Below are 9,146 nucleotides of genomic sequence, written 5' to 3' on the forward strand. Positions count from 1 at the left end.
GATGGATGAGGGCAGGGATACCGAGTCAGAAATCCTGCAGCATATAATAAACAAGGAGGAAATGGTCTGGCATGGCTGACTCCTGTGATCTCAAGGACACTGTGGAAGAAGAGGTTGTCCACATCAGGCCACATTTGTATCAGCAACTTAATCTTCTAAATATTTTTATAGACCCTAATAAAAACTATGATTTATAAAATTATCTGCATTGGGGTGTGGTGGCCCATACCTTTAATCCCAGAACTCTAGAGGGAGAGGTGGGAAATTCTCTGTGAGTTTCAAGCCAATTTGGTCTATACACTAAGCTTCCAAACAGCCAGGACTACATAAAGACTTCTCAAAAACCAAACAAAACACACAAAAGTTCCAGGTAGTAAGCTGTGTTTACAACAGTACCCGTAACATGAGCACATAGAAAAATTAAAACTAGGCCTGGAGATATGGCTCAGTGGTTAAGAGAACTAGCTGCTCATCCAGCGAAACCAGGTTCAAAACCCTGTTCTGGCCTCCTGATGTACTGCGTACATGTGATGCACATACATACATTATATACAAAATACACATACGAATAAAATAAAAATTAATCTTAAAAAAAGAAAAAGTAGCCAGGCAGTGGTGGTGGTGCATGCCTTTAATCCCAGCACTTGGGAGTCAGAGGCAGGCGGATTTTTGAGTTTGAGGCCAGCCTGGTCTACAGAATGAGTTCCAGGACAGCCAGGGCTACACAGAGAAACTTTGTCTCAAAAAACTAAAAAAAAAAAAAAAAAAAAAAAACCCAAAAAACAAAAAAACAAAAACAAAAACAAAAAAATGTTCTTCTTAAGATGTAATCTCAGAGCTCCGGAGGTTGAGTTTGGAGGATTGCCATGGGTTCGAGGTCATCCTGGGCTAAATGTGAGCCCTGTGTCTGGCAGTGAATCCCTGTTTTAAAAATTAGTTAATTCATTCATTTGCCCGGCATGCTGGCTAGGGCACTGGGAGGCTAAAGCAAAGCAAAAGGGCTGGAGCTAGTTCGAGGACAGCCTCCGATATTTCCAAAACCGCCTTGGATTACAGAATGAGACCCTCTCTCAGCTCTGAAATCCCACCCAGAAATAGCTGGTCTCCCAGGAGTGCTGTTACACCTTGGTTCACAGTTGAGACAAACACTTTTCCTCCAATAACTGGCCAAAGGGAACCTCCAGGAAATCCCAGGGCTCAGGAGATCCCAGGGCTCAGGAGATCCTAGGGCTCAGGAGATCCCAGGGCTCAGGAACCACAGAGCAACTGGGGACAGGATCCTTCCTGTCTCCCGCCATCTGCGCCTGGGAGTTAACACTGTGGCACAACTCTCTGGACCCAAATACTTAAACAGAGTAAAAGCAATATACAGCAAACCAGTAGCCAACATCAAACTAAATGGAGAGAAACTTGAAGCAAGCCCACTAAAATCAGGGACTAGACAAGGCTGCTCACTCTCTCCCTACCTATTCAATATAGCACTCTAAGTCCAAGCCAGAGCAATTAGACAACAAAAGGAGTTCAAAGAGATACACATTGTAAAGGATAAAGTCAAAGTATCACTATTTGCAGATGATATGATAGTATACTTAAGTGACCCCACAAATTCCACTAGAGAACTCCTAAACCTGATAAACAACTTCAGCAAAGTGGCTGGATATAAAATTACCTCAAACAAATCAGTAGCCTTCCTCTACTCAAAGGTTGAGAAAAAATTAGGCAAACGACACCCTTCATAATAGTCATGAATAACATAAAATACCTTGGTGCGACTCTAACCAAACAAGTGAAAGATCTGTATGACAAGAACTTCCAGTCTCTACAGAAAGAAATCAAAAGATTTCAGAAGATGGAAAGATCTCCCAAGCTCATGGATAGGCAGGATTAATACAGTAAAAATGGCCATCTTGCCAAAAGCAACCTAGAGATTCAATACAATTCCTATCAAAATTCCAAATCAATTCTTCATAGAGTTAAAAGGAGCAATTTGCAAATTCATTTGGTATAACCAAAAACTATTCTCAACAACAAAAAAACATCTGGGGGAAATCACCATCCCTGACCTCAAGCTGTACTACAGAGCAATAGTGATAAAAAGTACATGGTATTGGTACTGAGATAGGCAGGTAGATCAATGGAATAGAATTGAAGACCCAGAAATGAACCTGCACAAGTATGGTCACTTGATCTCTGACAAAGAATCTAAAGCTATCCAGTGGAAAAAAGACAGCATTTTCAGCAAATGGTGCTGGTTCAACTGGAGGTCAGTATGTAGAAGAAGGCAAATTGATTCACTTTTTATCTCCTTGTACAATGCTCAAGTCCCAGTGGATCAAGGACCTCCACATAAAACCAGATACACTGAATATAATAGAAAAGAAAGTGGAGCCGGGCGGTGGTGGCCTTTAATCTCAGCACTTGGGAGGCAGAGGCAGGTGGATTTCTGAGTTCGAGGCCAGCCTGGTCTACAGAGTGAGTTCCAGGATAGCCAGGGCTATACAGAGAAACCCTGTCTCGAAGAACCAAAAAAAAAAAAAAAAAAAAAAAAAAAAAAAAAAAAAAAAAAAAAAAAAAAGAGAAAGTGGGGGCCTTAAACACATGGGCACAGGGCAAAATTTCCTGAACAGAACACCAATGACTCATGCTCCAAGATCAACAATTTACAAAAGTGACCTCATAAAATTGCAAAGGTTCTATAAGGCAAAGGACATTGCCAATAGAACAAAACGGCAACCTACATATTAGGAAAGGTCTTTATCAATCCTACATCTGATAGAGGGCTAATATCTAATATATACAAAGAACTCAAGAACTTAAGACTCCAGAGAACCAAATAAACCTATTAAAAATGGAGTACAGAGCTAAAGAAAGAAATCTCAACTGAGGAATCTCAAATGGCAGAGAAGCGCCTAAAAAAATGTTCAACATACTTAGTCTTTTGGGGGGGGGGGCGGTTGTTGGTTTTTTCGAGACAGGGTTTCTCTATATAGCCCTGGCTGTCCTGGAACTCACTCTGTAGACCAGGCTGGCCTCGAACCTCCCAAGTGCTGGGATTAAAGGCATGCGCCACCACTGCCCTACATACTTAGTCTTAAGGGAAATACAAATCAAAATGACCCTGAGATTTCACCTCACACCAGTCAGAATGGCTAAGATCAAAAACTCAGGTGACAGCAGACGCTAGTGAGAATGTGGAAATAGAGGAACAACACTTTTCTATTGCTGGTGGGATTGCAAACTAGTACAACCACTCTGGAAATCAATCTGGCAGTTCCTCAGAAAACTGGACATAGTTCTACCTGAGGAGCCAGCTATACCACTCCTGGGCACATACACAGAAAATGCTCCAACATATAACAAGGACACATGCTCCACTATATTCACAGCAGCATTATTTATAATAGCCAGAAGCTGGAAAGAAACCAAATGTCCCTCAACAGAAGAATGGATACAGAAAATGTGGTACATTTACACAGTGGAGTACTACTCAGCTATTAAAATCAATGGCTTCATGAAATTCTTAGGCAAATGGACGGAACTAGAAAATATCATCCTGAGTTTGAGGTAACCCAGTAACAAAAGAACACACATAGTATGCATTCACTGATAGGTGGATATTAGCCTAAAAGTTTGGAATACCCAAGATACAATTCACAGATCAAATGAAGTTCAAGAAGAAAGAAGAACAAAGTGTGGATGCTTCAGTCCTTCTTAGAAGGGGGAACAAAATACTCACGGAGCAAATACAGAGACAAAGTGTGGAGCAGAACTGAAGGAAAGGCCATCCAGAGACTACTCCACCTGGGGATCCATCCCATATACAGTCACCAAACGCTGACACTATTGTGTAAGCTAAGAAGTGCTTGCTGACAGGAGCCTGATACAGCAGTTTCCTGAGAGGCTCTGCCAGAGCCTGACCAATACAGAGGTGGATGCTTGCAGCCAACCATTGGACTGAGCATGAGGTCCCTAATGGAGGAGCTAGAGAAAAGACTGAAGGAGCTGAAAGAGTTTGCAACCCCATAGGAAGAACAATATCAACCAACCAGATTTCCCCAGAGCTCCCAGAGACTAAATTACCAACCAGAGTACCCATGGATGGACTCATGGCTCCAGTCCCATATGCAGCAAAGGATGGCCTTGTTGGACGTCAATGGAGGGGAGGCCCTTGGTCCTGTGAAGGCTCGATGCCCCAGTGTATGGGAATGCCAGGGAGGTGGGAGGTCTGGGGAGAGAGCATCCTTATAGAAGCAGGGGGAGGGAAGATGAAATAGGGAGTTTCCGGAAGGGAAACCGGGAAAGGCGGTAACATTTGAAATGTAAATAAATAAAATATCCAATAAAAAAAGGAAAAAAAAAAAAAAACCTTCTGCCCTAGTCCCCTCTGCCCTCCCACCACCCTCCACGCGACAGCTGTCCACCAGAATCATTAAAAGAAGAGAGGGCTATCCTCTACATGGGCATCGTGGCAGCATCACTTGAGATCCACGCCCCGACGCAGACAGGGAAAAACAAACAAACAAACAAAAGAGCAAAATGAAAAACAAAAGCAATCCCCCACCCCCGCGCGCGCGCACACACACACGCACACACGCACACACGCACACACGCACACACGCACACACGCACACACACACACACACACACACACACACACACAAGCAAGCAAGCGCGGGGCGCTTGGCGCAGGCGCACTAGCCTTCCGCCGGGTCAGCCCACTACGGGGCCCAGCCGATCGGAGAGAAGTCTCGGAGCAGAACGCACACTGAGGCAACCCAGACCCATTGGGCAGTTCGCTCCCTTGCTCCACCGCCTCGCGAAACTCACCTTCCCTCAGCCAGTCGTCAGTTCCCAGAGGCCCTCACACACCCTCAGCGGCGAAGCTTTCCGCTCTAGGCGGAAGTATTTGCATCCCGGAAGTCCCACCCCCGTAGAGGAAGTGATGAAAACCACTTTAGCCTACCCAAAAGCCAACCCCATGGTCGCGAAGTGCTAGTACGGTGGACCCCGAAACTGCTACCCGCCGAATTTGCGTACTGTAGTTGATCCAGGACAGCCCAGATTGTAGCTGGGCGTGGTGGCTCATGCCTATTACAATCAGCACCGGGAAGGTTGAGGCAAGAGCGAGACCAGGTGGAAGGAGCTGAGGGGGGTTCAGCCTTGACTTAACAAGTCCCTGTCTAAAAAACAAAAATGTTTCATGCTTATGGGTACTCTGTCACCGTAGGGAGTTCGTAGTTACATAGAAAGGTGTAGTGTTGTGCAAAGGAAAAGTTAACCAGCTAAGGCATAAGGGAGAATCCGAGTAAACGCATTGTTTTAAAATCACCACTGTAAACAAGAAATTGCCATGAATCGGGTTTTTTGGTGGTGCTTTGACTTATTTTTAGATGTTAAGAGCCAGTAACTATTTCGTTGAAAACAAATTTAAGATGCTATGTACATAAGCATATAGCAGTTGGCCTCTCACAGGGTCAGTATACCTGAAGCTGGACAGAAACTTAAGGTGGAGAGCTCTGGCTTTGTTGGATCCAAGTCAGTTTGATCACACATCACCACGAAAAGAGTAACAAAAGAGTGCTGTTATTCAACCAAAGAGGAACTGCACAACTCTGCTGGTAGACATATTTAAAGACAAATCTGTTTTATTGCTCGGCAGTAAGAGAGAACCTTGTAGTGAATCTGCTGTCAATGATTAATGAAAAATAAGCTTCCAGAACTATTCCTGTTTGAAATCCTATCAGTAGAAGTAGAACATCTCACTCTTGCCTGGAGGAGCTAAGTTACTAGGATCATTTGGCAAGTCTTAAATAGAAATATAGAACTTCAGATGAGCTTTTTTTTTTTTTTTTTTTTTAAGATTTATTTATTTATTTTATGTGAGTACACGGTTGCTGTTCTCAGATACACCAGAAGAGGGCATCAGATCTCATTAGGGATGGTTGTGAGGCACCATGTGGTTGCTAGGAACTGAACACAGGACCTCTGGAAGAGCAGTCAGTGCTCTTAACCGCTGAGCCATTTCTTCAGCCCCATGATGAGAGCTCTTTTAAGGACATTTCACGAAGGTGCTGGTGATGATTGGTTTGAGACGAAGATATATCCTAGGCTGGCCTCAAAACTTGCTGAAGTCAAGATTGGTCTTGAACTCTTTAATATCTTGCCTCCATATACCAAGTGCTAAAATCACAAGCTTGGACCACCATGCCAGTATCTCCACATTTATTTTAACACCATGTTTTTCAATTAATTATTGATATAAAACATATGCTAGAAGAGATAGGCTATTCTGAACCAAATTCAAGTGACCTTGACCCGGAAACATTTATTGACTTTACCCTGAATGACTTTCTGTAGAAGAGATTATTTGAATTTTTATAGTTTTACACAAGAACATGTTCCAGTATTCCTCCCAAGTCCCTCCCACTCTACCTCCAGTGATTATTTTATTCCCCCTTCTAAGTAGAACTGAAGCATCCTTATTTTGGTCTTCCCTCTTCTTGAGCTTCATATGGTCTATGAGTTGTATCATGAGTTTTCCAAGCTCTTTGCCTAATATCCACTTATCAGTGAGTACATACCATGTGTGTTCTTTGTGACAGGGTTACAAATGCTGGGTCCTGTTTATGTATCCAGTCTGTTAGTCTATGTCTTTTTATTGGGGAATTGAGTCCATTGATATTAAGAGATATTAAGGACCAGTGATTGTTGCTTCCTGTTATTTTTGTTGTTAGAGATAGAATTATGTTTGTATAGCTATCTTCTTTTGGGTTTGTTGAAAGATTAATTTCTTGCCTTTTCTAGTGTGTAGTTTCCCTCCTTGTGTTGACATTTTCCATCAACTATTTGTAGGGCTAGATTTGTAGAAAGATATTGTGTAAATTTGGCTTTGTCATGGGAATCTTGGTTTCTCCATCTATGTAATTGAGAGTTTTGCTGGGTATAGTAGCCTGGGCTGGCATTTGTGTTCTCTTAGGATCTGTATGACATCTGCCCAGGCTCTTCTAGCTTTCATAGTCTCTGGTGAGAAGACTGGTGTAATTCTGATAAGCCTGCCTTTATATGTTACTTGACCTTTTTCCCTTACTGCTTTTTTAAAAGATGCATTTATTTATTTATTATCTATCTATCTATCTATCTATCTATCTATCTATCTATCTATCTATTTATTATAGTTAAATATACGGTAGCTGTCTTCAGACACCCCAGAAGAGGGCATCAGATCTCATTATGGATGGTTGTAACCACCATGTGGTTGCTGGGATTTGAACTCAGGACCCAAGGAAGAGCAATCAGTGCTCTTAACTGCTGAGCCATCTCTCCAGCCCCCTCCCTTACTGCTTTTAATATCCTTTCATATATATATATATATATATATATATATATATATATATATATATATATAATATTATATTGTGCATTTGATGTTTTGATTATTATGTGATAGGAGTAATTTCTTTTCTGGACCAATCTATTTGGGGTTTTGTAGGCTTCCTGTATGTTTATGGGCATGTCTTAAGTTTTCTTCTATAATTATGTTGAATATATTTACTGGCCCTTTGAGTTGGGAATCTTCGCTCTCTTCTATATTTATTATCCTTAGGTTTGGTCTCCTCATTGTGTCCCGGATTTCCTGGGTTAGGAGCTTTTTGAATTTTGCATTTTCTTTGACTGTTGTGTCAATGTTTTCTATCATGTCTTCTCTCTCCTATCTCTTGTATTCTGTTGGTGATGTTTGCATGTATGATTTCTGATCTCTTTCCTAGGTTTTCTATCTCCAGGGTTGTCTCCCTTTGTGATTTCTTTATTGTTTCTATTTCCACTTTTAGATCTTGGATGGTTTTTTCAATTCCTTCACCTGTTTGGTTATGTTTTCCTGTATTTCTTTAAAGGATTTATGTATTTCCTCTTTAAGAGCTTTTTCCTGTTTACCTGTGTTCTCCTGTATTTCTTTAAGGGAGTTATTTATGTCCTTCTTAAAGTCCTCTATCATCATCATGAGATGTGATTTTAAATCAGAGTCTTGCTTTTCCAACATTATGGGGTATCCAGGACTTGGTGGGTTCTGATGATGCCAAGTAACCTTGGTTTCTATTGCTTAGGTTCTTGTGCACGCCTCTCATTTATAGATTTCAAATGTTATCTTATTTTTTTTGTCTGTTTTGAGACAACATATCTCTATTAAGTCCTCAATGTCTTGGGACTCACTGTAGACTAGGCTGGCCATGAACTCAGACATCCTCCTGGCTCTGCCTTCAGCATGCTGGGATTAAATATATGCCACCATGCCCCCACTCATTTTGAAAATTTTATTTACCCTGACCCCCTTCCACTGCCCACCCTTTCCAGGTCTCCCTCTTTTTTAAAAAAAAAAATTAACAACATTTAAAAATGTTTTGTGAATTTTGCCTGCAAGTGTTTGTGCACCACCTGTTTGCCTGGTGCTCTCAGGCTGTACAACAGCCTGAGTTTAGAACCTCCAGAACTAGAGTTACAGATGGTCATGAGCTGTGTGATAGGGTGCTGGGAATCAAACCTGGGATCTTTACAAGAGCAGCAACTGCTCTTCCCTGCTGAGTCATCTTTACTCTCAGATGCTGTCTTTAGCTCAGGGTTTGGCAGAAGCGAATTATCTGCTAAGTTTAACAATACAGTTCAAGGTTTTACCTTATAGTAACCAAATGTTTGGTCAGAGATAGCAAGTGGATATTAAAAGGGATGAGATAATTGGTGTAGGTTTGGAATATTAGTATCTCAGAAGATTGATGCTAGAAGATTAAAAAGTTCAAGGGCAGCCTGAAAAATTCAATGAAACATATCTCAAAATAAAATGTAAAAAGGCGGCTATGGATATAGTTCAGTGGCAAAATGCTTGCTCAGAAAGCATGAGGCCACAGGTTCAATCAGTCCTCAGTACTCCAACAAAGGGGAGGAAACTAAAGATACCCTGACATAATGTGAGTTTCAATCTACAACATCTACAGGTCTTCAATAGTCAGTCAGTATGCAGGACCTTCAACACCCATGTGCCTTCCACAGAGCATGTTGGTTCACAGATTTCAGACCTTCATTTAACTCTTACCTGTGGGGAGCCGTGAATCTTGAGAGGCATTCGCCATGGCAAGATGGCGCCTACTTCCGCTGTT

General features: G+C 41.8%; 1 protein-coding gene across 2 annotated transcripts in view; it reads right to left on the reverse strand.

The window, feature by feature from the left end:
• Tbce (tubulin folding cofactor E) overlaps window positions 1–4,950 on the reverse strand; it is a 36,695-nt gene extending 31,745 nt beyond the window's left edge. For both annotated transcript variants that reach the window (XR_004115428.1, XM_031359716.1), the window contains exon 1: window positions 4,828–4,950. The gene's annotated coding sequence lies outside the window, so the exon portion shown is untranslated. The remainder of the gene's footprint in view (window positions 1–4,827) is intronic.
• Between the last annotated feature and the right edge of the window lie 4,196 nt (window positions 4,951–9,146).

This window comes from Mastomys coucha, unplaced genomic scaffold (genome assembly GCF_008632895.1).
Source record: "Mastomys coucha isolate ucsf_1 unplaced genomic scaffold, UCSF_Mcou_1 pScaffold7, whole genome shotgun sequence".
Taxonomy (NCBI): Eukaryota; Metazoa; Chordata; class Mammalia; order Rodentia; family Muridae; genus Mastomys; species Mastomys coucha.